The following is a 24,412-nucleotide window of genomic DNA, read 5'->3' on the forward strand; positions in this document are numbered from 1 at the left end:
GAACATCGGATGCTGTCACCCAAGAATTATCCTCCTGGCCATAACCTTTCCACTTAACCAGATACTGAAGTTTCCGTCTGGAAACACGGGAGTCCAAGATCTTTTCCACCACATACTCCAATTCACCCTCAACCAACACAGGAGCAGGTGGATCAGCAGAAGGAACAACCGGTACCTCATACCTCCGCAATAATGACCGATGGAAAACATTATGGATATTAAAAGATGCTGGGAGGTCCAAACGAAAGGACACAGGATTAAGAACCTCCAGAATCCTATAAGGGCCGATAAACCGAGGCTTAAACTTAGGAGACGAGACCTTCATAGGAACAAATCGAGAAGACAGCCACACCAGGTCCCCAACACAAAGACGAGGACCAATACGCCGATGACGATTAGTGAACTGTTGAGTCTTCTCCTGGGACAACTTCAGATTGTCCACAACCTGTCCCCAAATCTGATGCATCCTATCAACCACAGCATCCACTCCAGGACAATCCGAAGACTCCAATTGACCGGACGAAAACCGAGGGTGAAACCCTGAATTACAAAAAAATGGAGAAACCAAAGTGGCAGAACTAGCCCGATTGTTAAGGGCAAACTCTGCCAATGGCAAAAAGTCAAGCCAATCATCCTGATCAGCGGACACAAAACACCTCAAGTAAGTCTCCAAGGTCTGATTAGTACGCTCAGTCTGGCCATTAGTCTGAGGATGGAATGCAGACGAAAAAGACAAATCGATACCCATCCTGGCACAGAACGTCCGCCAAAATCTAGACACAAACTGAGTACCCCTGTCAGACACTATATTCTCAGGAATACCATGCAAACGCACCACATTCTGAAAAAATAGAGGAACCAACTCAGAGGAGGAGGGCAATTTGGGTAAAGGTACCAAATGAACCATCTTGGAAAAACGGTCACAAATCACCCAGATGACAGACATCCTACGAGAAACCGGAAGGTCAGAAATAAAGTCCATAGAGATGTGCGTCCAAGGCCTCTTAGGAATAGGCAAGGGCAACAACAACCCACTGGCCCTAGAACAGCAGGGCTTGGCCCGAGCACAAACATCACAAGACTGCACAAACATGCGCACATCTCGAGACAAAGAAGGCCACCAGAAGGACCTAGACACCAAATCCCTGGTGCCAAAAATTCCAGGATGACCTGTCAACGCGGAAGAATGAACCTCCGAGATAACTCTACTGGTCCAATCATCAGGGACAAACAGTCTACCAGGCGGACAGCGATCAGGCCTATCCACCTGAAACTCCTGCAAAGAACGCCGCAGGTCTGGGGAGACAGCTGACAATATCACCCCATCCTTCAGGATGCCGGTAGGTTCGGAATCACCAGGCGAGTCAGGCTCAAAACTCCTAGAGAGGGCATCCGCCTTCACATTCTTGGACCAAGGCAGATATGACACCACAAAGTTAAATCGGGAGAAAAACAACGACCAGCGCGCCTGTCTAGGATTCAGACGCCTGGCCGACTCAAGATAAATTAGATTCTTGTGGTCAGTGAGGACCACCACCTGGTGTCTAGCACCCTCAAGCCAATGACGCCACTCCTCAAACGCCCACTTCATGGCCAGAAGTTCCCGATTTCCCACATCATAATTTCGCTCAGCGGGCGAAAACTTTCGGGAGAAAAACGCACATGGTCTCATTACTGAGCAGTCAGGATCTTTCTGCGACAAAACTGCACCTGCTCCGATCTCCGAAGCATCCACCTCAACCTGGAACGGAAGTAACACATCAGGTTGGCGCAACACAGGAGCGGAAGAAAAGCGGCGCTTAAGCTCTTGAAAGGCCTCCACAGCCGCAGAGGACCAATTAGCAACATCAGCACCCTTTTTGGTCAAATCAGTCAAAGGTTTAGCAATGGCAGAAAAACCCGCTATAAATCGGCGATAGAAATTAGCAAAACCCAAGAACTTTTGCAGACTCTTCAAAGAAGTAGGTTGCATCCAATCACAAATAGCCTGGACCTTGACAGGGTCCATCTCCATAGATGAAGGGGAAAAAATATATCCCAAAAAAGAAATTCTCTGAACTCCAAAACTACACTTTGAGCCCTTTACAAAAAGAGAATTAGCTCGCAAAACCTGAAAAACTCTCCTGACCTGTTGAACGTGAGATTCCCAGTCCTCCGAAAAAACAAGAATATCATCCAAATACACAATCATAAACTTATCCAGATATTCACGGAAAATATCGTGCATAAAGGACTGAAAAACGGAAGGGGCATTTGCGAGACCGAAAGGCATTACCAAATACTCAAAATGGCCTTCAGGCGTATTAAATGCGGTCTTCCACTCATCCCCCTGCTTAATCCGCACCAAATTATACGCACCACGTAGATCGATCTTAGTGAACCACTTAGCCCCCTTTATACGAGCAAACAGATCAGTCAGTAAAGGTAACGGGTACTGGTATTTAACTGTAATCTTATTCAAAAGTCGATAGTCGATACAAGGTCTCAATGAACCATCCTTTTTACCTACAAAGAAAAATCCTGCCCCTAGTGGAGACAACGAGGGGCGAATATGACCCTTTTCCAAGGATTCTCTGATATACTCCCGCATAGCAGTATGTTCAGGTACAGACAAATTAAACAAGCGACCCTTAGGAAACTTACTACCGGGGATCAATTCAATAGCGCAGTCACACTCTCTGTGGGGAGGGAGAGAATCAACTTTAGGCTCTTGAAAGACATCATAAAAATCTGACAGAAATGCTGGGATCTCAGAGGGAGTAGATGAAGAAATAGGAACCAAAGGTGCATCCCCATGAATACCCCGACATCCCCAGCTCAACACAGACATAGATTTCCAGTCCAAGACGGGATTATGAATCTGTAACCATGGTAATCCAAGCACTAAGACATCATGTAGGTTATATAATACAAGGAAACGAATAATCTCCTGATGGTCTGGGGTAAGACGCATAGTCACTTGTGTCCAATATTGTGGTTTATTGCTAGCCAAAGGTGTAGAATCAATACCCTTCAGGGGAATAGAAACTTCCAACGGCTCCAAATCAAACCCACAACGCTTGGCAAAGGACCAATCCATGAGACTCAGAGCGGCGCCAGAATCCACATAAGCATTCACAGTCACAGATGATAAGGTACAAATCAATGTCACGGACAAAAGAAATTTTGACTGCAAGGTACCTGTAGAAAAAGATTTATCAACCTTTTTATCAACCTTATTTATACGTTTAGAGCATGCTGATATAACATGAGCTGGATCTCCACAGTAGAAGCACAATCCATTTTTGCGCCTGTAATTTTGACGTTCGCCTCTAGACAAAACACGATCGCATTGCATATGCTCTAATGCCTTTTCAGAGGTCACCGCCAAATGGTGCACAGGTCTTTGCTCAGAAGACACCGCCATATGGTGCACAGGTTTTTGCTCAGAAGATACCGCCATATGGTGCACAGATTCTTCCTCAGAAGACCCCGCCATATGGTGCACAGATTTGCGCTCCCGCAAACGCCGATCAATCTGGATAGCCAATTTCATGGCATCATTCAGACCTGTAGGCACAGGGAACCCCACCATGACATCCTTCACGGCATCAGAGAGACCTTCTCTGAAATTAGCTGCTAAAGCGCACTCATTCCATTTAGTAAGCACCGACCATTTACGGAATTTCTGGCAGTATATCTCAGCTTCATCTTGCCCTTGGGAAAGAGCTATCAAGGCTTTCTCAGCCAAAATCTCCAAATTAGGTTCTTCATAAAGCAACCCCAAAGCCTGAAAAAACGCATCTACATTTAACAACGCAGGATCCCCTGGCGATAATGCAAATGCCCAACTTTGTGGGTCGCCGCGCAGTAGAGAGATAACAATTTTAACTTGTTGAGTCTGATCACCAGCAGAGTGAGATCTCAGAGACAAAAACAATTTGCAATTTTCTCTGAAACTCAAAAACCGGGATCTGTCTCCGGTAAAGTATTCAGGCAGAGGAATCTTAGGTTCAGACATTGGAGCACGTATAACAAAATCTTGTAGGTTCTGTACTTTTGTCGCAAGGTTATTCAAACCCGCAACTAAACTCTGTGGATCCATGTTTCAAATGGGTGTAACCCAAGCATTCAGAGGTTAAGAGGAGAGGAGAAAAAAAAAGGCTGAAGACTGCAGTTTAAGCAAGGAATACAAATGATCAAACTAAGGTGCACTTTCAAACACAGAAAAAAAAAAAACCTTTTCTTCTCCTTCCTACTTTAGTGCATATTTTAACACATAGATTTTTTACTGGCCGGCCAAACTGTTATGGTTACCCCAATGACCATGGGAAAAAAATACAAAACGGACTAGCTCTCGGGTGATGGAAACTAAGGTCGACCGTGACCTGAACCTGACCCAACACTTACAGTAGCCGGGGGATGTACCTACGATGCCCTAGACACCACGCGCCAGCCGGAGATCTAACTACCCCTATAAGAGGAATATACAGGCCTGCCTTACCTCCAGTGAGGAACCCCAAAAGATGATAGTAGGCCCCCACAGATATTGACGGTGAGTTCAGAGGAAATGACATACGTAGGATGAACAGCAGATTTAGCACAGTGAGGTCCGCTTACTAGATAGCAGAAGGACAGGAAAGAGTTACTTCACGGTCGGCCTAAAAATCACTATTCAAAAACACCATCCAGAAATTACTTTAAACTCCAGTGACAACTCATGCCACTGGAGTAGTAATTTTCTGTCCACAAGAGCTTCCAGCACTGAAGAGTCACATTGCAGATAGCTGGACAAAAATAGCAAAACAAGAAACAAAATTCAACTTAGCTGAACTGGAACTTGAGGCAGGTGAATGCAACAGAATGCTACTAGCACATTGTTGGCCGGCATGTGACTAACAGCCAAGCAGCCTTAAATAGGAAACTCCCCAAGAGGGTGGCGACAGGTAATCAGAGATGGAGGAAGGCACATAAGAGACACTACCATAACAGACCACCGGGGGAGCCCACAAACCGAATTCACAACAGGTGTGTCCAAACTTTTGGTCTGTACTGTATTTATTATTATTATTATTATGATTTATTTATATAGCACCATTAATTCCATGGTGCTGTACATGAGAAAGGGGTTACAAACAGAGATACAGATATCATTTACAGTAAACACGTTTACAGTAACAGACTGGTACAGAGGGGAGAGAGGACCCTGTCCTTGCGGACTTACATTCTATGGGGTAGCATGTTTGTAGCATGTATGTATGTAGCATGTATGTAGCATGTATGTAGCATGTATGTATGTAGCATGTATGTATGTATGTATGTATGGAGTATTTTTTTTTTTTTCATTCAACACATTAGCCGGATGATGGGACTACTACTGTCCCATCATTGGCTAATGTGTCAATCACTGTCAGTGTAGCAGGCATCGTCTGATGGGACTTGTAGTCCCATCAGACGATGCCCACACTGAGACACCCCGGATGCCGCAGAGACACCCTGCATGCCGCACAGAGACCCCGCACGCCGCAGACACCCCGCACGCCGCACAGAGACCCCGCATGCCGCAGAGACCCCCCGCATGCCGCACAGAGACCCCCCGCATGCCACACAGAGACCCCCCGCACGCCGCACTGAGACACCCCGCACGCCGCACTGAGACACCCCGCACGCCGCACAGAGACACGCCGCACAGAGACACTCCGCACATCGCATAGAGCCCCGGCACACATGCAGAGAGCCCCACGGTCATGCACAGACACCGCCCGAACACGCACACACGCAGTCTCCGCCCACACACCGCCCACACTTCATTATACTGCATAATTTCACTATAGAAACTTCCGATTCCGATTTCCGATATCGCAAAAATATCAGAACTCGGTATCGGAATTCCGATACAGTGAATATCGGCCGATACCCGATATTTGCAGTATCGGAATGCTCAACACTAGTAGTAAATGTTAAATGTTAGTATCCATTGTAAATTTATGAAGGTACACTCGTCTCCTGCCTTTTGTTTTCCTCATAATACTTTTGTCTACTAGGGTTTTAGCAAAGCATTGTTACTTAGCTAATTTTGTTTTTTTGTCTGCTTTCAGATTCCTGTCAACTGGATTATCTTATGCGGGACTACTTCTTGAATTCCTCATAGGACGTTCCACTATTTCAGGCATAGTGCGGAATACATGTGTGCAAATATGGGACAAACTACATGAACTTGTGATGCCTGAGCCCAAAATGGAGGATTGACTGAAAATAGCCCGTGTTTTTTCTGATGGTTGTCAATTTCCGCACTGTATTGGAGCCCTGGATTGGAAACATATCAGGGTGCATAAGCCGCCGAACTCAGGCACCCAATTCTATAATTATAAGCAGTTTTTCTATGTAGTTCTGTTAGCTGTAGTTGACAGTAACTACAGGTTTATAATTGTAGATATTGGGGCCTATGGGCGAACTGGAGACTCTAGAGTCTTCAATGCGTCCATTATGGGTCGGCGGCTACGTGAATACCTGTTGGACCTCCCACCACCAAGATAACTCCCCAGCTCCAATGCTGAAGCAGTCCCATATGTTCTTGTGGCAGATGAGGCCTTCCAATTGAGCAGGAATGTCATGAGGCCTTATCCCTGGAGCAACCTGGACCACCGGCGGCGTGTATTTAATGTCAGACTTTCCCGGGCATGGCATCTGGTGGAGTGCGCCTTTGGCATTCTGGCATCCAAATGGCGTGTTCTCCAGTCTGCCATTCAGCTGAGTGAGCAAAATGTAAATGAAGTTATTAACGCTTGTATTGTTCTGCACAGCTTCACAAGAATTCATGAGTGTTCCTCAGCTGACTGTGTTGAAGGCATTTTGGATAATGTGGGTAGGCCTACAACCCAAGTCCTTCCTCCGCGGCGTCCCCTTTCTGGCTTTAAAAGTTAGGGATCTTTTTACAAATTATTTTGTTTCTCCTCATGGAGCAACTCCCTGGCAAGATAATACTGTTTCTTTGTTGTAATGTATATATATATATATATATTTTTTTTTTTTTTTTTTTCCTCATAATGCATATATTACTTAAATTACTTAACTATGTGTGTTTCTGTGATTTATTTGCCTGATTGTTATCAACCAAGTAATTGAGTATATGATATTGTACTGATTGGTCCAACAGCATAAAATTGACTTTTGATTATATATTTTTGCTTATGTCAAAAGCCTTTTTTTTTTTTGGCAAACACCATATTGATATCATATGGTTTTATATCTAAATGCAAGCATCCAAAAACCATTTGTAAACAAAAACATACCGAAGTGCTATCACAGCAGAATAAAATAAATTTTTTTCTTACAGCAAAATATAAAACCAAGCCTCATAAACCAATATACATTACAGATTTCTGTAAGTTGGTGGAGGTGATGGCGGAAGCTCAGGGTCCTGGTCAGGTGGCCTTTGTTGGGCCAATTGTACATCATCCTGGGAGTATGATGTCTGACCCTGCTCTAAATGATGCCCTTGCTCATATTGGCCAGTTGTGTGTTGGCTAAAATAATAAGGGTTTTGACTATGGCCCTCATGATGTTGTAAATAAGGCCTTGCCTCATAACCCCCACCAATATGGCCATGTCATCCAAACCCAGGTTGGGACCAGCCTCCAGCACTGGGTCTGGACAAGTGGCCATATTGGGAAGGTTGACGGTATGATGGCATATGGTAATGTGCTGGCCTTGGTGGGTTTTGGGTGGGAAGGGGTAGAGGTGTAGGCACACGTGGAGGGGGTACTTCAAATACTTGTTGAGCATGCACCTGTTGAGATGATGGAAGGCGCAGGACATTAAGTGCTGACAGCTGCCATCTCTCAATGAACTCAAACAATTCATAAGGTTCATTTGGTGTGGTACATGCATCAATAAGTATTTGAAAACACCCTCTCACACGTAGCCTCACCTCACGGGGTATGGTACGGAGGTACCGGGCCAGGCTCCTCGGATAGGCCTCCTCACCATCATCCTGTGCAGCCCTGGCCAAATAATTAAGGACCCCAATGTCCACATTCCTGCAATAGTCTTGCAGCTCTCTCCTTCTGTGGCCACGGCGGGAAATGACAGCAGGCTGTGGGGATGTCTCCAGTGGAACAGTAGGGCTGCTACTGTTTCCATGATCATCCTGGCTTACTGGAACTGGTGCTGCTGTGGGTGGTGGTGCAGCTTCTTGGCCAGTTGTTGCCGGATCTTGTGGTGCAAATGAAGAAGTTCCATGAGGGATGTCCCTGGGAGGATCCAAAAATGGGCCAGCCACCTCTTCTCCTTCCCCAACTGGATCTATCAGGGCCTCCGAATCTGAGCCGGTCTCCCTCTCAGTGAGGTTGGACTGTGTTCTGTTTGTAAAGTTTATGAATATTTTTGTTAAATTTACAATTCTACCTTTATTAAAGATATGTGTTATGTTTTATGATGTTTTTACTTACGGTCTCAGATCCATACTGGGGTCCAAAAAGGAAAGTTGGTCATAATAGATATATTTTCGCTTTTTGGAAGGCGCTGCTAACCTTCTGCTGTCTTTCGTGCCTATATTGGTCGCGTATGCTGCACCATCATCTCATAACATCTTCCACTGCAATGAAAGGGCAAAAAAAATGTATAAGGCCATTGTGTACAGTGGTACCACAATGTGTCATTGATTTTACAGATTTTAATGAGGCCTAGTAACCTGCATTTTTCAAAAAAAGATCATCAACATAAATATTGTAACCTCTAACAGCACAATATGATATAACTAGATGGTAGCCCAATTCTAATGCATCAGGTATTCTAGAATATGTATGTAGTTTATTTATGAAGATTTTAGAATAATACATTGAATACACAGGATTCGGCCGGCCGCGACCAATTAGCGAAGCGTGGTTCAAATCCCACGCCAATTCACGGCCGGACTGCGGCTGTCGCTGATTGCTTGCGGCCGGCCACGTAGTATATAGCACAGCCACGTAGTATACAGCACAGCCACGTAGTATATAGCACAGCCCACGGAGTATATAGCACAGCCCATGGAGTATATAGCACAGCCACGTAGTATATAACACAGCCCACAGAGTATATAGCACAGCCACGTAGTATATACCACAGCCCATGGAGTGTATAACAGCCCACATAGCATATAACAGAGCCACGTAGTATATAACACAGCCCACGTAGTGTATAGCACAGCCCACGTAGTGTATAACACAGCCCACGTACTGTATAACACAGCCCACGTAGTATATAGCAGAGCCATGTAGTATATTGCACAGCCCACGTAGTATATTGCACAGCGCACACAGTATTTTGCACAGCCCACGTAGTATATTGCACAGCCCACATAGTATATTGCACAGCCCACGTAGTATATTGCACAGCCCACACAGTATATTGCACAGCCTACGTAATATATTGCACAGCCCACGTAGTACATTGCACAGCCCACGTAGTATATTGCACAGCCCATGCAGTATATAGCACAGCCCACACAGTATATTGCACAGCGCACACAGTATTTTGCACAGCCCACGCAGTATATTGCACAGCCAGCGCAGTATATTGCACAACCCGCGCAGTATATTGCACAGCCCGCGCAGTATATTGCACAGCCCACGCATATATCGCACAGCCCATGCAGTATATCGTACAGCCCACGCAGTATATAGCACAGCCCACGTAGTATATAGCACAGCCCATGCAGTATATTGCACAGCCCATGTAGTATATTGCACAGCCCACATAGTATATTGCAGAGCCCACGTAGTATATAGCACAGCCCACGCAGTATATTGCACAGCCCATGCAGTATATAGCACAGCCCATGTAGTATATAGCAATGTGGGCATCATATCCCTGTTAAAAAAAAGAATTAAAATAAAAAATAGTTATATACTCTCCTTCCGTTGGCCCCTGGATCCAGGCGAATCGGTTACCGACGCTCCTCGCGCGCTCCGGTCTCAAAAGTGCATTGCAGTCTTGCGAGATGATGACGTAGCGGTCTCGAGAGACCGCTACGTCATCATCTCGTGAGATCGCAATGCATGGAGCAGTCACCGGAGCGTCGCGAGCAGCGGGGAAGGCCGGTTCTGGATCCGAGGGGCCGACGGACGGTGAGTATATAACTATTTTTTATTTTTTACTATTTTTAACATTAGATCTTTTTACTATTGATGCTGCATAGGCAGCATCAATAGTAAAAAGTTGGTCACACAGGGTTAATAGCAGCGTTAACGGAGTGCGTTACACCACGGCATAACGCGGTCTGTTAGCGTTGCCATTAACCCTGTGTGAGCGCTGAGTGGAGGGGATTATGGAGCGGGCACTGACTGCGGGGAGGAAGGAGCGGCCATTTTGCAGCCGGACTGTGCCCGTCGCTGATTGGTCATGGCTGTTTTGCTGCGACCAATCAGCGACTTGAATTTCCATGACAGACAGAGGCCGCGACCAATGAATATCCGTGACAGACAGAAGGACAGATGGAAGTGACCCTTAGACAATTATATAGTTGATGTAAAAGACATAGATTTTCCTGCCATAAGGACAGGGTCCTCTCCCCTCTGTAGCAGTATGTGATTGTAAATTTGGAAAATGTAAACGAGATGTAAACAAATATGAACGGAACCCCTTTCTCATGTCCAGAACCATGTAATTAATGGTGCTAGATAAATAAATGAGATTAATCTTAATTTAAAGACCATTATTACCACATTCCTGTTGGTAATGCAGTTTGCAATATTATTCAGAGTGTGAGAAACATGAGTGTACTTACTTATCTGCCTCTGGACCTCACGTGGCCACTGCTCATATTCTGGGAAAAGGATCCCACATATGCTCCTCCATGCCGCCTCTTTTCTGGCCCGGGTGGAGTAATGGGCATCGTTCTGATCCCACATTTCGGGCCTCTCTTGCACCAGGACCAGCAGCATTCCCACATTTATAATATTGGCCATGATGCTGAAGACTCCGCGGAGGCGTGCGGCAGACTTCCGGGATGTCTGTCTGGCTATTTCAGCTAATTAGCATGTCTGAGCTTCCTGATTGAGGGCTTGGAAGATTTCCTGTCACCTGCTGTACTCTTGCGTATTTTACGCAAGTCACACTGTTGGTCCATGTGTAATCCGTATTTTTCTTGCACCCATAGACTTTCATTGGCGTATTTTTTGTGCAATACGCTGACAAACGCAGCATGCTGCGATTTTGTACGGCTGTAAAATACGGATGCGTAATATACGCCAGATAGAAGCTGCCCCATAGAGAATCATTGGTCCGTGTGCAATGCGTTGTTTTTGCGCCTCTCATACGTCCGTAAAACTCTCTAGTGTGACGCCGGCCTTAAGGCCCCGTCTCACATAGCGAGATCGCTAGCGAGATCGCTGCTGAGTCACAAGTTTTGTGACGCAACAGCGACCTCCATAGCGATCTCGCTATGTGTGACACGTACCAGCGATCAGGCCCCTGCTGCGAGATCGCTGGTCGTGTCGGAATGGCCTGGACCTTTTTTTGGTCGTTGAGGCCCCGCTGACATTGCTGAATCGGTGTGTGTGACACCGATCCAGCGATGTCTTCACTGGTAACCAGGGTAAACATCGGGTTACTAAGCGCAGGGCCGCGCTTAGTAACCCGATGTTTACCCTGGTTACCAAAAAAAACAAACAGTACATACTCGCCTTTCGGTGTCCAGGTCCCTTGCCGTCTGCTTCCTGCTCTCACTGACTCCCGGCCGTACAGTGAGAAGTGAGAGCACAGCAGTGACGTCACCGCTGCGCTCTGCTCTCACTGTACGGCGGCACTCAGTCAGAGCAGGAAGCAGACGGCGAGGGACCTGGACACCGAAAGGCGAGTATGTACTGTTTGTTTTTTTTGGTAACCAGGGTAAACATCGGGTTACTAAGCGCGGCCCTGCGCTTAGTAACCCGATGTTTACCCTGGTTACCCGGGTGCTGCAGGGGGACTTCGGCATCGTTGAAGACAGTTTCAACGATGCCGAAGTCGTTCCCCTGATCGTTGGTCGCTGGGGAGAGCTGTCTGTGTGACAGCTCCCCAGCGACCACACAGCGACTTACCAACGATCACGGCCAGGTCGTATCGCTGGTCGTGATCGTTGGTAAATCGCTATGTGAGACGGGGCCTTTAGTCTGTTCAACCACCGCCTTTGTCCAACTGCTGATAATGCCTTTGTCTTTCTTTTGCTTTGCTGTCTCACTTCTGTGCAGATGTCACTTCCTCATTTGGTATGTTTTATCACTTGTTGGTAAGTGCTATATCTATACTCTCCTTACACATGCAGTCTTTGCTGGCTATTTTCTAAGTTAGATGGATGGTGGTGTTCTGCCTTCATACACGTTGACACGGGGTGCAGTCTGACATACAGCATAAACCACTTCTTGTCTTTCAAATAAGCAAACCATTCTCTGTAGTCTAACGTGTTTATTGGTGAACAGATATAGAACATGCTGTAAAACTATAAGAATACAAACAACATAGGTAAGTAGTGGGCAAATAATCACACAGCTAACACTTAGAATTAACAGGAAAGTTATAGTGTGATGCAAATTTTAACATGGCAATACACAGATCTCTAATCATATCTCCTATGTATTGGCTGCTATACAGTTAATCACATCTCTGTACTATACAGCATTGCAAGAACAAATATACCAATCTTACCAGATATGCTTTACAAGGATAGCAAACTCAAGTTGAAGCAGTTACAGAAGGACAAATAAAATGTGCGTTTCATGAAGTACACAGAAGAAAATGGAGTATTCTTCTTCCAAGCAAACCTTGCTTTATTCCCACAATGCAACACTCTATCTGCTGTTAAAGGCTCAGTTCTAGGACCCCTACTCTTCTCCATCTACACCTTTGGCCTGGGACAGCTGATGTAATGGCACGGTTTGCTATATCATTAGTACGCCGATGACACGCAGATCTACCTATCTGTACCTGACATCATCTCCTTAGTGACCAAAATCACACGTCTTCACGCTATTTTATCCTTCCTTTCTGCTCGCTTTCAAAAAGTGGACATGGACAAAACAGAATACATCATCTTTCGACCATCTCAGGCTATATAGACATGTACTTAGTGTATGGGCATTACAGGTCAAGGAGACCTGCTCATTGACATTAGGCCTACTTTTTAATAAGGCCTTCCTCCACCTCTCATCATTTTCCACCACTAGATCGCCAGGGTTCATGTGTTCCGTGCTGCTACAGACAGCCAATTTTTTGGCAAGGGTGTCTAGGATGGCCATACTATGTTTTTAATAAATGTATCCCCCTTGGGGAAATGTTTGTCAGCCTATACACTTACTGTATGGGCATTACAAGTGTAGGAGACACAATCCATTACCTTGGGCCTAGGTTTTAATGAGGCCTTCAGCAATGTCTCCTCATTCTCCACCACTAGATCACCAGGGTTCACGTGTTCTGTGCTGCTACAGACAGTCAATTTTTTGATCCACATGAAATATTTTAAAAAAATTTACCCCCCATGAGCAAGTGCTTGTCAGGCCAGGCACTCCATTACAAGTCTCAGAGACCCACACCCCTACATTGGGCCTACTTCTTAACTCTGTCTCCTGCAATGTCTCTTCTTTACCTGCCACTAGATGACCAGGGTAACGTGCTCTGTACTGTAGTAGGACAGTGAATTTTGGGCAAGGGGCTGTGATGGCACTATTTTATTTATTAAAAAAGGTACCCCCCATTGGTCAATTGTTTGTCAGCTCTTGCACTCCATTACAAGTCACAGAGACCCACACCCCTACATGGTGCATTGTGCTACTTCTTAACTCTGTTTCCTGCAATGTTTCTTCCTTATCTCCATTTACATGACCTGGGTGAACGTGTTCTGTACTGTTATAGGCCACAGAATTTTAGGCAAGGGGGGCTGTGATGGCTACAGTATATTTTTAAAAAAGGTACCCCCCGTTGGTGAAACCACATCCTTGTTGGCAAAGACTTCATAACATTTCTGTACCTTAAAGAGCTCACTTGAAAAGCACCTTTTTGTGTTGCCTGGTTGCTCACATTGGACACAATACACTTCATATAAATTTGATAAAGCAATGCTGTTAGTTTGGCTCAGTAGTTCATTACAAATATTTCTTTGTCCACTATATTAGTTTCTCTCCTTGAGAGCCATAACTTGGGCTGCATCAAATGTACAGATGGCGAATATACAAATAGCGATTTAGAATCCAGATTAAAATACTGTATACCGAATGCAATCAGACAATTACATAGCTGCATTTCTTGTAAAACATTTACAGATGTGACAGACAATGCTCATAGTGACACAGTCTTGAGAAATGTTTGTTTATTCACTTCACAAACAGTTCTAAGCCTTTATGTGTTTGCTGTTTTATCATTGTAAAACATTAAGGTTTGCTGAAACCCTGCCTGTGGTGGTTTGATTTAAATCCTTGTGGCTTCTATATTCTAGGGGTTTGTGGCCCTTCGTCTGATGACTACATGATATCTCAGTTTCATACAACCTTGAAAGCTGGCCACTAGAAGGGCTTGGAGAAACTAGAGTTACTACAAAGTGTAAATCACTATATAAGACCAGAGAAACATGACGAAGAGAGATGCCAAAACTGGGGTACCTCTACATGTACAGTGTGCTCATACCTGCATAATTGGGGACGCCCATGCAGTGTAGGTAATCTCCCAGGAGTTCTCTGTATTGGTGTTGCTTCTCTGATATTCCAGATGGATGATGTTTAAAAGCCTCTTGGTGATGATGTAAGAATACTGTATGTAGTTAATCATTATATATACTTAATCATTATATGCATTTAATCCTTATATGTACTTAACCTTTGTATGTTAACATATACAAAAGTGTACGCACTCATACTACTCAATCATACTATTCCTTGAATTTTGTACTTTGCAATAAAATTGCATTGTATTGCAAGCATTAGCCTTCTGTAAAGCCGTATCTGAACCTTAGTGTTTAAAACCTGACAAATAAAATAGCAAAATTCTCCTGTAAGTAATTCTGCAGGAACCAAGAGGAGGGAACCATCATACCATTAAAAAATACAATTGGATTTTCATGGGCCCATCCAGTATGTGGTTTCCAAGGCGTAATGGGGTGCATATGACTATGCAGCAGCGCAGACATTGCTGTCACTGTGTAAACAAAGGAGTACGGGAGTACAAAACGCATGTTGCTAAGTGGATTTTCATGGGCCCATCCAGTATGTGGGTTTAAAGGCTTATTGAGGTGCATATGACTGACTATGCAGCACAGCTGGCCTTGCTGCCAATGTGTAAAACAAAGGAGTACAGAGCACAAAATGCATATTGTGAAGTGGATTTTCATGGGCCCATCCAGTATGTGGGTTCCAAGGTGTAATGGGGTGCATATGCTTGACTATGCAGCAGGGCTGGCCTTGCTGCCAATGTGTAAAACAAAGGAGTACGGGAGTACAAAATGCTTATTGTGAAGTGGATTTTCATGGGCCCATCTAGTATGTGGGTTCCAAGGTGTAGTGGGGTGCATATGACCATGCAACATGGCAGACATTGCTGTCACTGTGTAAACAAAGAAGTCCGGGAGTACAAAATGCATTTTGCTAAGTGGATTTTCATGGGCCCATCTAGTATGTGGGTTTAAAGGCTTATTGAGGTGCATATGACTGACTATGCAGCAGGGCTGGCCTTACTGCCAATGTGTAAAACAAAGGAGTACAGAGCACAAAATGCATATTGTGAAGAGGATTTTTATGGGCCCATCCAGTATGTGGGTTCCAAGGTATAAAGGGGTGCATATGACTATGCAGCACTGCTGGCCTTGCTGCCAATGTGTAAAACAAAGGAGTACAGGAGTACAAAATGCATATTGTGAAGTGGATATTTATGGGCCCATCCAGTATGTGGGTTCCAAGGTGTAATGGGGTGCATATGCTTGACTATGCAGCAGGGCTGGCCTTGCTGCCAATGTGTAAAACAAAGGAGTACGGAGTACAAAATGCATATTGTGAAGTGGATTTTCATGGGACCATCCAGTATGTGGCTTCCAAGGTGTAGTGGGGTGCATATGACTATGCAGCAGGGCAGACATTGCTGTCACTGTGTAAACAAATTAGTCCGGGAGTACAAAATGCATGTTGCTAAGTGGATTTTCATGGGCCCATCCAGTATGTGGGTTTAAAGGCTTATTGAGGTGCATATGACTGACTATGTAGGAGGGTTGGCCTTGCTGCCAATGTGTAAAACAAAGGAGTACGGATCACAAAATGCATATTGTGAAGTGGATTTTCATGGGCCCATCCAGTATGTTGGTTCCAAGGTGTTAAGGGGTGCATATGACTATGCAGCAGGGCTGGTCTTGCTGCTATTGTGTAAAACAAAGGAGTACGGAGCACAAAATGTATATTGTGAAGTGGATTTTCATGGGCCCATGCAGTATGTGGGTTCCAAGCCCTAATGGGGTGCATATGACTGACTATGCAGCAGGGCTGGCCTTGCTGCCAATGTGTAAAACAAAAGAGTACAGAGCACAAAATGCATATTGTGAAGTGGATTTTCATGGGCCCATCCAGTATGTGGGTTCCATGGTGTAATGGGGTGCATATGCTTGACTACGCGGCAGGGCTGGCCTTGCTGCCAATGTGTAAAACAAAGGAGCATGGGAGTACAAAATGCATATTGTGAAGTGGATTTTCATGGGCCCATCCAGTATGTGGGTTCCAAGGTGTAGTGGGGTGCATATGAAATGGTAGCAGGGCAGGCCTTGAATTCAATGCAACACTTTTTCAGGAGTCCCCCCTGGACATCTTATGAAAGAGGTATTGTGGTGCGTCGTAATTCTTGGCAGCCCATCCACTAACAGCATAGGCTACAACAGTTTAGGAGACCCACTTATTAATAATGGTCCTTTAAGAAGATTAATGCCGCCTGATGCACCAGTTAAAATAGGCTCTGTGACTTTACGAGTCCCTTCTTCATAAATGAAACAAGATTGGTCTGCTTATGTTTCACACACCACATGGCCAGCTAGGGTTGTTAAATGTTACAATGACATTTCCCAGTGAATGCATTTGTAGTGGTTGAAAGCAATGTTAAAGTTGAAAAACGCTTCAAAAATGCTGCGTCTGAAGTAAGCCCAAGTGGGGAAGGAACATTTTGGTCTGGGGTTAATAATTTGGCCTTATAGGCAAGTCATTAACCCCTTTCTGACATCTGATGTACTATCCCGTCGAGGTGGTATGGGCCCGTATGACCACCGACAGGATATTACGTCATCACCGACCAGCCGCTCTCACGGGCGGAGCGCGGCCTGGCGCAGCTGACATCCGGCACTATGTGCCAGGAGCGGTCACGGACCGCTCCTGTCACATTAACCCACGGCACACTGCGATCAAAGATGATCGCAGCGTTTCAGCGGCACAGGAAAGCATCGAGCAGGGAGGGTCTCCTACCTTCTCCTCCCTGCAGGACCGGATCCAAAATGGCCACGGGGGGCCTTTCGGGTCCTGCAGGGAGGTGGCTTGCAAGCTCCTGCTCAGAGCAGGCGCCGGCAAGCCTCCTTCAATGCCTGTGTGATCGCTGATTTGACACAACTGCAAAGTGTCAGATCAGTGATCTGTCACTATAATGTGATGTCCCCCCCCCTGGGGCAATGTAAAAAAGCAAACAAAAATATATTTACAAGTGTAAAAAAAAATAATTCCTGAATAAAAGAAAAAAATAAATATATTGCTCCGATAAATACATTTCTTTTTATCTAAATAAAAAAAAAACAATAAAAGTACACATATTTAGTATCGCCGTGTCCATATCGAGCCGACCTATAAAACTGTCCCACTAGTTAACCCCTTTAGTGAACACCGTTAAAAAGAAAAAAAAACGAGTCAAAAACCAACGCTTTATTATCATACCGCCAAACAAAAAGTGGAATAACACACAATCAAAAAGACGGATATAAATAACCAAGGTACCGCTGAAAACGTCATCTTGTCCCGCAAAAAACGAGCCGCCATACAGCTTCAACAACAAAAAATAAAAAAGTTATAGTCCTCAGAATAAAGCGATACAAAAATAATTATTTTTTATATAAAATAGTTTTTATCATATAAAAGTGCCAAAACATAAAAAATGATATAAATGAGGTATCGCTGTAATTATTCTGACCCGAAGAATAAAACTGCTTTATCAATTTTATGAAATGTAGAACAGTATAAGCGCCCCCCCAAAAGAAATTCATGAATAGCTGGTTTTTGTTCAATCTACCTCACAAAAATCGGAATAATAAGCGATCAAAAAATGTCATGTGCCCGACTATGGTACCAATAAAAACGTCAACTCGTCCCGCATAAAACAAGACCTCACATGACTCTGTGGACCAAAATATGGAAAAATTATAGCTCTCAAAATGTGGAGACGCAAAAACTATTTTTTGCAATAAAAAGCGTCTTTTAGTGTGTGACGGCTGACAATCATAAAAATCCGCTAAAGAACCCGCTATAAAAGTAAATCAAACCCCTCTTCATCGCCCCCTTAGTTAGGGAATTATAATAAAATTTTAAAAAATGTATTTATTTCCATTTTCCCATTAGAGTTATGGTTAGGGTTGGGGCTGAAGTTAGGGTTAGGGTTGGGACTACAGTTAGGGTTAGGGTTGGGGCTAAAGTTAGGGTTAGGTTTGGGGCTAAAGTTAGGGTTGGGGCTAAAGTTAGGGTTGGGGTTAGGGTTGGAGCTAAAGTTAGGGTTAGGGTTGGGGCTAAAGTTTGCGTTAGAGTTGGGGTTAAAGTTAGGGTTGTGGGTAAAGTTAGGGTTAGGGTTGGGGCTAAAGTCAGGGTTGGTGCTAAAGTTAGGGTTTAAGCTAAAGTTAGGGTTTGGATTACGGTTGGGATTAGGGTTAGGGGTGTGGTTAGGTTTATGGTTGGAATTAGGGTTAGGGGTGTGTTTGGGTTAGGGTTTCAGTTAGAATTGGGGGATTTCCACTGTTTAGGCACATCAGAGGCTCTCCAAACGCGACATGGCGTCCGATCTCAATTCCAGCCAATTCTGCGTTGAAAAAGTAAAACAGTGCTCCATCCCTTCCGAGCTCTCCCGTGCACCCAAACAGGGGTTTACCCCAACATATGGGGTATCAGCGTATTAAGGACAAATTGGACAACAACTTTTGGGGTCCAATTTCTCCTGATACCTTTGGGAAAATACAAAATCGGGGGCTAAAAATAATTTTTGTGGAAAAAAAAAATTTCACAGCTCTGTGTTGTAAACTGTAGTGAAACACTTGGGGGTTCAAAGTTCTCACAATACATCTAGATAAGTTCCTTGTGGGGTCTAGTTTCCAATATGGGGTCACTTGTAGGGGGCTTCTACTGTTTAGGTGCATCAGGGGCTCTGCAACTGCAACGTGATGCCTGCAGATCAATCCATCTAAGTCTGCATTACAAATGGCGATCCTTCACTTTTGAGCTCTGCCATGCGTCCAAACGGGGGTTCCCCCCACATATAGGGTATCAGCGTACTCTGGACAAATTGTACAACAACTTTTGGGGTCCAATTTCTCTTGTTACCCTTGGGAAAATACAAAACTGGGGCTAAAAAATAATTTTTGTGGAAAAAATAATTTTTATTTTCAGGGCTCAGCGTTATAAACTGTAGTGAAACACTTGGAGGTTGAAATTTTCACAACACATCTACATAAGTTCCTTAGGGGGTCTTCTTTCCAAAATGGTGTCAATTGTGGGGTTTTCAATGTTTAGGCACATTAGGGGCTCTCCAAACGCGACATGGTGTTCTATCTCAATTCCAGTCAATTTTGCATTGAAAAGTCAAACGGCACTCTTTCCCTTTCAAGCTCTGCCATGCGCCTAAACAGTGATTTACCCCCACATATGGGGTATCAGCGCACTCAGGACAAATTGTACAACAACTTTTGTGGTCCAATTTATCCTATTACCCTTGGTAAAATAAAACAAATTGGAGCTGAATTAAATTTTTTGTGAAAAAAGTTAAATGTTCATTTTTTTTTAAACATTCCAAAAATTCCTGTGAAACACCTGAAGGGTTAATAAACTTCTTGAATGCGGTTTTGAGTACCTTGACAGTTTTTAGAATGGTGTCACACTTGGGTATTTTCTATCATATATAGACCCCTGAAAGTGACTTCAAATGTGATGTGGTCAATAAGAAAAAATGGTGTTGTAAAAATGAGAAATTGCTAATCAACTTTTAACCCTCATAACTCCCTAACAAAAAAAAATTTTGGTTCCAAAATTGTGCTGATGTAAAGTAAACATGTGGGAAATGTTACTTATTAAGTATATTGTGTGACATATCTCTGTGATTTAAGGGCATAAAAATTCAAATTTGGTGTCATGACTCTGAACATTTTTATTACCTTTTGTGCATTACTGCCCTTTTCCAAGATGGCGCCTTTGGTCTCATGTGAACTGTGTCTTCCTGCTATAAAACTCCACCCCAGCCTTCAGTCTGTGCTAGAGTATTCTGCCTTGCATCCAGCTCCTGACTCTGATAACTCCCTGGCTATACACCTGCTCCTGTGAACCTGTGTGGTGATCCTGCTACTCTGCTCTGAGTTCCTGCTGCATACACCAGTTTCCAGTAATCCTCCTTCATCTGCTGCTCGTGTTTACTTCCATCTGCATTTGCTGGACATGTAAGCTGTTGCTGCTCTGCAAAAACCTGAGACTATTAACCAGGCCTCCCTGGTTGAGCTAAGATATTATTTGAACTGCCTTATAAGCATATCTATCTGTGTTTGGACTAAGACAAGGACTTATTCGTGTTAAGTATCCTCAAGAATAACTGTGCTTCATAGACTTTCTGCTTGATTGCATATTCCTCTGAAGTTTCCTATAGACTGTTAAGCTGTGTTTAATATTTACACCAAGTGTTGTGGACTTGAGTTTCTCTCTGCACCTGTTTGAATCACTGTGTGATAATATAGACTTTACCACTTATAAAACTGTGTCCTGTAGTTGTCTTGTTCCACGCAAAGAGTCTCCTGAGTTATCCCCTATAATTATTACAGGATAACTCTAGCCTAAAAAAAGAAAAGGAGACTGCTGGAACAATGACTGCAGAAAGCAAATTAGAGCAGGTGTTTTCCATAATTAGATCACTGCAGAAAGATGTGGAAGGTCTGCAAAAGAAGTTTGGAAGCTTTGAACACAATCAACAAGTGTTTGGACAAACTTTGCAGGACTTAAGCACCCACATGGCAGCCCAGGAAAACAAACTTGCTGGCAAAGAGTCCCAGTATGGACGGACTTTTCAGGACATAAGCACGCAAATAGCTGCACAAGTGACCTTACCCTCTGGGCAACCACCACCAGCTAGCCCACCTAAGTTGCCCCCATTCAGATTTAATGTTGATCACGACAAATTTCGTGGCTTTGTGAATCAATGTATGCTATATTTTGATGTGCATGCTGACCGTTTTCCTACTGATAGATCCAAAGTATTGTATGTAATAATGCTGCTGACCTCACGAGCACTCGCCTGGGCGAATCCGATGTGTTATGGTTCTCAATGGCAAGAGAACATAGCCCAGCAAACATAAGAACTAGCTCTTGGAAGGATGGAAACTAAACTGACCATGAACTAAACCTGCCGCACAACTAACAGTAGCCGGGTAGCGTAGCCTGCGTTTTATCCCTAGACGCCCAGCGCCGGCCGGAGGACTAACTAATCCTGGCAGAGGAAAATATAGTCCTGGCTCACCTCTAGAGAGATTTCCCCGAAAGGCAGACAGAGGCCCCCACAAATATTGGCGGTGATTTTAGATGAAATGACAAACGTAGTATGAAAATAGGTTTAGCAAAATTGAGGTCCGCTTACTAGATAGCAGGAAGACAGAAAGGGCACTTTCATGGTCAGCTGAAAACCCTATCAAAACGCCATCCTGAAATTACTTTAAGACTCTAGTATTAACTCATAACATCAGAGTGGCAATTTCAGATCACAAGAGCTTTCCAGACACAGAAACGAAACTACAGCTGTGAACTGGAACAAAATGCAAAAACAAACAAGGACTAAAGTCCAACTTAGCTGGGAGTTGTCTAGCAGCAGGAACATGCACAGAAAGGCTTCTGATTACAATGTTGACCGGCATGGAAGTGACAGAAGAGCAAGGCTAAATAGCGACTCCCACATCCTGATGGAAACAGGTGAACAGAGAGGATGATGCACACCAGTTCAATTCCACCAGTGGCCACCGGGGGAGCCCAAAATCCAATTTCACAACAGTACCCCCCCCTCAAGGAGGGGGCACCGAACCCTCACCAGAACCACCAGGGCGATCAGGATGAGCCCTATGAAAGGCACGGACCAAATCGGAGGCATGAACATCAGAGGCAGTCACCCAAGAATTATCCTCCTGACCGTATCCCTTCCATTTGACCAGATACTGGAGTTTCCGTCTGGAAACACGGGAGTCCAAGATTTTTTCCACAACGTACTCCAACTCGCCCTCAACCAACACCGGAGCAGGAGGCTCAACGGAAGGCACAACCGGTACCTCATACCTGCGCAATAATGACCGATGAAAAACATTATGAATAGAAAAAGATGCAGAGAGGTCCAAACGGAAGGACACAGGGTTAAGAATCTCCAATATCTTGTACGGGCCGATGAACCGAGGCTTAAACTTGGGAGAAGAAACCCTCATAGGGACAAAACGAGAAGACAACCACACCAAGTCCCCAACACAAAGCCGAGGACCAACCCGACGCCGGCGGTTGGCAAAAAGCTGAGTCTTCTCCTGGGACAACTTCAAATTGTCCACTACCTGCCCCCAAATCTGATGCAACCTCTCCACCACAGCATCCACTCCAGGACAATCCGAAGATTCCACCTAACCAGAAGAAAATCGAGATGAAACCCCGAATTACAGAAAAAGGGAGACACCAAGGTGGCAGAGCTGGCCCGATTATTGAGGGCAAACTCCGCTAAAGGCAAAAAAGCAACCCAATCATCCTGATCTGCAGACACAAAACACCTCAAATATGTCTCCAAGGTCTGAATCGTCCGCTCGGTCTGGCCATTAGTCTGAGGATGGAAAGCAGACGAGAAAGACAAATCTATGCCCATCCTAGCACAGAATGCTCGCCAAAATCTAGACACGAATTGGGTACCTCTGTCAGAAACGATATTCTCCGGAATACCATGCAAACGGACCACATTTTGAAAAAACAGAGGAACCAACTCGGAAGAAGAAGGCAACTTAGGCAGGGGAACCAAATGGACCATCTTAGAGAAACGATCACACACCACCCAGATGACAGACATCTTCTGAGAAACAGGAAGATCCGAAATAAAATCCATCGAGATGTGCGTCCAGGGCCTCTTCGGGATAGGCAAGGGCAACAACAATCCACTAGCCCGAGAACAACAAGGCTTGGCCCGAGCACAAACGTCACAAGACTGCACGAAGCCTCGCACATCTCGAGACAGGGAAGGCCACCAGAAGGACCTTGCCACCAAATCCCTGGTACCAAAGATTCCAGGATGACCTGCCAACGCAGAAGAATGAACCTCAGAAATGACCCTACTGGTCCAATCATCAGGAACAAACAGTCTACCAGGTGGGCAACGATCAGGTCTATCCGCCTGAAACTCCTGCAAGGCCCGCCGCAGGTCTGGAGAAACGGCAGACAATATCACTCCATCCTTAAGGATACCTGTAGGTTCAGAATTACCAGGGGAGTCAGGCTCAAAACTCCTAGAAAGGGCATCCGCCTTAACATTCTTAGAACCCGGCAGGTAGGACACCACAAAATCAAACCGAGAGAAAAACAACGACCAGCGCGCCTGTCTAGGATTCACGCGTCTGGCGGACTCAAGATAAATTAGATTTTTGTGGTCAGTCAATACCACCACCTGATGTCTAGCCCCCTCAAGCCAATGACGCCACTCCTCAAAAGCCCACTTCATGGCCAAAAGCTCCCGATTCCCAACATCATAATTCCGCTCGGCGGGCGAAAATTTACGCGAGAAAAAAGCACAAGGTCTCATCACGGAGCAATCGGAACTTCTCTGCGACAAAACCGCCCCAGCTCCGATTTCAGAAGCGTCGACCTCAACCTGAAAAGGAAGAGCAACATCAGGCTGACGCAACACAGGGGCGGAAGAAAAGCGGCGCTTAAGCTCCCGAAAGGCCTCCACAGCAGCAGGGGACCAATCAGCAACATCAGCACCCTTCTTAGTCAAATCAGTCAATGGTTTAACAACATCAGAAAAACCAGCAATAAATCGACGATAAAAGTTAGCAAAGCCCAAAAATTTCTGAAGACTCTTAAGAGAAGAGGGTTGCGTCCAATCACAAATAGCCTGAACCTTGACAGGATCCATCTCGATGGAAGAGGGGGAAAAAATATATCCCAAAAAAAAAATCTTCAGCAGACTTCTCTTTTCTCTCCTTTCTCTGTCAATTAATTTA

This window comes from Ranitomeya variabilis, chromosome 2 (assembly GCF_051348905.1).
Source record: "Ranitomeya variabilis isolate aRanVar5 chromosome 2, aRanVar5.hap1, whole genome shotgun sequence".
NCBI classification, from domain to species: Eukaryota; Metazoa; Chordata; class Amphibia; order Anura; family Dendrobatidae; genus Ranitomeya; species Ranitomeya variabilis.